At 47.2% G+C, this 3918-nt stretch overlaps 1 protein-coding gene across 3 annotated transcripts in view; it reads left to right on the top strand.

Annotated features, from left to right (window-relative positions):
- Nucleotides 1–555: 555 nt before the first annotated feature.
- FER (FER tyrosine kinase) overlaps nucleotides 556–3918 on the top strand; it is a 473779-nt gene continuing 470416 nt past the window's right edge. For 2 of the 3 annotated variants that reach the window (XM_059418338.1, XM_059418340.1), the window contains exon 1: nucleotides 556–661. The gene's annotated coding sequence lies outside the window, so the exon portion shown is untranslated. The remainder of the gene's footprint in view (nucleotides 662–3918) is intronic. The other variant, XM_059418339.1, reaches the window with a different exon arrangement.

A 3918-nucleotide genomic window follows, 5' to 3' on the forward strand; every position in this document is an offset into this window, starting at 1 on the left:
CGCGGGCACACTTAACATTTTAATCACGCCTCCGCCCCCACCCTCCGAATTCCTTTCCGGCTGCCGACCCGCGGGGTAGTCCCTTCCAGGCGGCCCCAGCTTATCAGCCCCTGGCCCGGCCACTTCCCGGTCGCGGCCAGGCGAGCCTCCCAAAGTTTCCTGTGACGCCGCCGTCCGCCTCCCGCCCCATCCCGCCCTCACTCCCACCCCCGCAGCCCTGGACGCCGGGTAGAGAGGAGCGGGTCACAGGGACCAGGAGGGCAGTACGAACAGGAGGACCTCGAGACCCCACCCGAGCCGGGTAGCCGACCCAGAGGGCGGCAGCTAGACGCCCACGCCTCCCCATCGCCGCGCCCGCAGCCCCAGGTCCGCGCGCGCCCACCTGGCCTGGAGCCCGAATCCCACCCCTCCGGGTCCAGGGCCAATCGGCCGCGCCCCGCCTCCTGGGAGGTGGGGGAGGAGGGGGTTGGGGGCCGGACGGCAGCTCCCGCCTCCAGCTCGTGCCCATTGGCCGGGGCCTCGAGGGTGCCCGAAGACCGGAGTGTAGTTTGATTGGGCGCAGAGGCTCGTGACAGCGGCGCCCATTGGCTGTGGCGGCCCCCGTGACGCGGGGTGGCGACGGGCTCCCGGTTCTGAGGGGCTCCTGCTTGTCAGGTTCTAGGTAGGTGAGTTTCGCGCCGCCGGCGGCTGGCGCTGTTGCCTGGGGCAACGCCGAGGTGGGGGGGAAGTGGAGGGCAGACTAGCGGAGAACGGGGGCAACAGTCCCTGCCCGCAGGGGGGCGCCTGGGACTCAGCCCTGGCTGCGGCGGCTGCGCCGAAGGCTCTTCCTCCGCCCTCGGCCACCCCCCACTCCCGCCCCAGGCTGCAGGGTCTCCTGCCCGTTCTCCACCCGCGGCGGAGCATTCCCGGTTGGGGCTCAGGCCGGGCTGTAGACCCGGCCCGGCGAGGCCGGCCCCTCCCACCAACCCGGGACTGGAGGCTGAGGGGGCGGGTGCCGGCGCGAAAGGGCTGAGGCGAGCGCAGCAGCCCCGCCCCGTCGCCGGGTCGGTGGGCTGCGGGGTGTGGGGCGGGGTAAGCGCTGCTGTGGGCACCACCCGTCACGCCCGCACCCCCTTCTCCTCTAGCGCTCCTCTCCTGGCTTGGTCCTCCAGCTGGCGTGGCTAACCCCCAGCCCTTAGGTGTTCCCTCAATGCCATCCTACCTCTCGGGCCCTGAAGTCTTCCTTGACGCGCGCAGCCGGTCCCCAGCCCATCTCCCAAGCATCTGCTTCCCGGCCTCCCCCTTTGATCCCCCACCTTCGATTTCTGCTCCTGTCCTGGCCGCAGGTGACCCCAAGACATGGTCAAGAGAAAAACTACTTAAAGTGTGAAGCTCGTGCAGCCGGGCAATTTCTGCTCCGTAATCTCATTGCCATTTAGGGTTGAGGAGGTGTTTCAGGCTTAGTTTTCTGCCTCTGTCTTCTTACTGTCAACTTTCTGAAACGCTAATTTCGGTTGGTGTTGGTAGAGCCGGGCCGGGTACGTCGTGCACAAATTAACTGTGTGGTTGTCGTATTTTTACTTTGTACGTTTTTGTGATCTTGATTTTTAGTGCTGTGCAGTCCCAAATTTAATAATTTATTAAGGCTGGTAGCCTTTCGTTTTCTTTCTTCTTAACGGTGAAAAAAAAAAGGGGCTTTATCTTTCTTTCTTTCTTTCTTTAATTCGTAAGTAGCTGCGTATATCCTTAGTGGTCTCCCTGTCAATTTGACACAAACTGTTCTAAAGGTGCAGTAGTACCATTTTCCTCTTTCCCAGGTATTTTAAGATAATAAAACAATTTCCCCAGTGAAGGCGCTGTGTATTAAATTGTTTTACAGAAAAATTAATAAAAAGCCAAAACTATTTCAGTGATGAACACTTTAACCTATGGAATGGGAATAGGATTTGAAAAAACCTTGCAAAATGTAATTATTTCATGAATGTAGTGTGGTAGTCTTGGTATACCTTTATAGTCCTTAGAAAGAAATATTCAAGAAGCACTCATTTGTCAGAATGCAAAGGAAGACTGAATGTAATCTTTGGTAATCCAGGAATCATTTTTGCTAGTACTCTTGAGCCAAGAGAACTATACGTCCAAAGATACTGAGAGTATATTAAGAGAATAGGTAGGCATTAGTGGAAACCTTCCCCGGTTTTTTACCTGAAAGGCTTTTGGTCAAGATCTGTTTCTTTTCTGCACTGATGGTAGGCAGCATTAGATACATAGCAGGTAAATTATTTAGGGTCTAGTTAAGGCAGCTTCTGCACTACCTTAAAGGTTGATGTCAGTAGTTTGGAAGTAATAGCTCCCAGTTTTGGTGACAAATCACTTTCATTTCATCTTCAACTATTACATTGTTATAACTCTGGTCTGTGAACTTTCAAGCTGCCATTTAATTTTCTTTTTTATTTTACCATGAAAATTTTCAAACAATGAGGTAAGTTTGAATTGTGCAGTAACTACCCAACCACCTACACAGCAATAACAGTTCCCAGATAGCCGTTACATATTGTAAATATTAAGGAAAAGGGGACCTGGAATGATCAAATTTGAAAACTGCATAAATATATAACACACCATAATATTGTAAGGAGCTTAATTTCGACTTGCAGATGGAAATAGTGTTTATAAAAACTATAGTGATTTAATTTCCATGAGACTTACAAAGCAATCTTGTGAGGGAGTAGGAAGTCATGTTTGTACATCAGGGCCCAGATGAGCAAGTTGCATTTTGATAATAAGAAAAAAGAAGAAATCAAATAAACTTGTTATACAAATAAAAGCTTGTTTTAAAATTGGACTCCTATAGTAATAGATGATAGTTTTGTACTTGACTTTTGAATGGGCATCTTCTTCTGAGGACAGGTCTAAAGGACTGTCTTTTTGGATTATTCAGTGTTTTGATTATTAGTGTTTATCGATTATTCAGTGTGTCAATAATAAACTTTTTTTTAGTAGGACTAAAAAGCAAAGTAGAACTTTAGTGGGAACTTTTTTTAGTAGAACTGTTTCATGGACATTGAAGTAATTATCTAGAAACATTTAAGTCAGTATTTTGATAGGACTCAAAACTATCTTGGATGTTGTTTCATGGTGTTTCTAGAAGAATGTTTTAACCAGAACTTTATAATGAAAGAATAATAAATGAATATAAGTTCATATATATTTGTAATTTTTCCATACTTAGGAAATTTCTGCATTATTCGAATTCTGCTTTTTAGTTTTAGTATACCCTAAATGTTTTTCATCCTTAGCTCATTTATATGACTAATTTCTTAAATATTGACATTAAGAGCTATGTCTCAGAATCTATAGATCTTAGATTGTCTTTATACTATTTCTCCATATTTCATTTGACTTTGGCATATATGGTTATGTATTTACCACTCCACCTGAGAGATTAAAAAGAACAAGCAGGTCATAGTTTTGGAACTTCAAAAAGAATAAGATGTTTAAATATTTTTTAATTGAAGGTCCAGTTTTTTTTTTTCCCTTTCACCCCCCCTTTTCTTCTTTCTTTACTATTTTTATCTTTTTAAATAAAAGTTAAATGCTTTAAGATTATCTAAATAGATTTTAAAGATGGGGTGCCTGGCTGGCTCAGTCAGTAGAGCATGGAATTTTTCATCTCAAGGTTATGAGTTCAAGCCCCATGTTGGGTATAGAACTTACATTAAAACAATAACAACAGGGGATACCTGTATGGCTTAGTCAGTTAAGCGGCTGCCTTCTGCTCAGGTCATGATCTCAGGGTCCTGGGATCAAGTCCCACATCAGGCTCCTTGCTCCGCAGGGAGCCTGCTTCTCCCTCCGCCTCTACCTGCCACTCTGCCTGCCTGTACACTTTCTATCTCTCTGACAAATAAATAAATAAAATCTTTTTTTTTTTTTTTTTTT

The sequence above is a fragment of the Mustela nigripes genome, chromosome 12 (genome assembly GCF_022355385.1).
Source record: "Mustela nigripes isolate SB6536 chromosome 12, MUSNIG.SB6536, whole genome shotgun sequence".
In the NCBI taxonomy this organism is placed as follows: Eukaryota; Metazoa; Chordata; class Mammalia; order Carnivora; family Mustelidae; genus Mustela; species Mustela nigripes.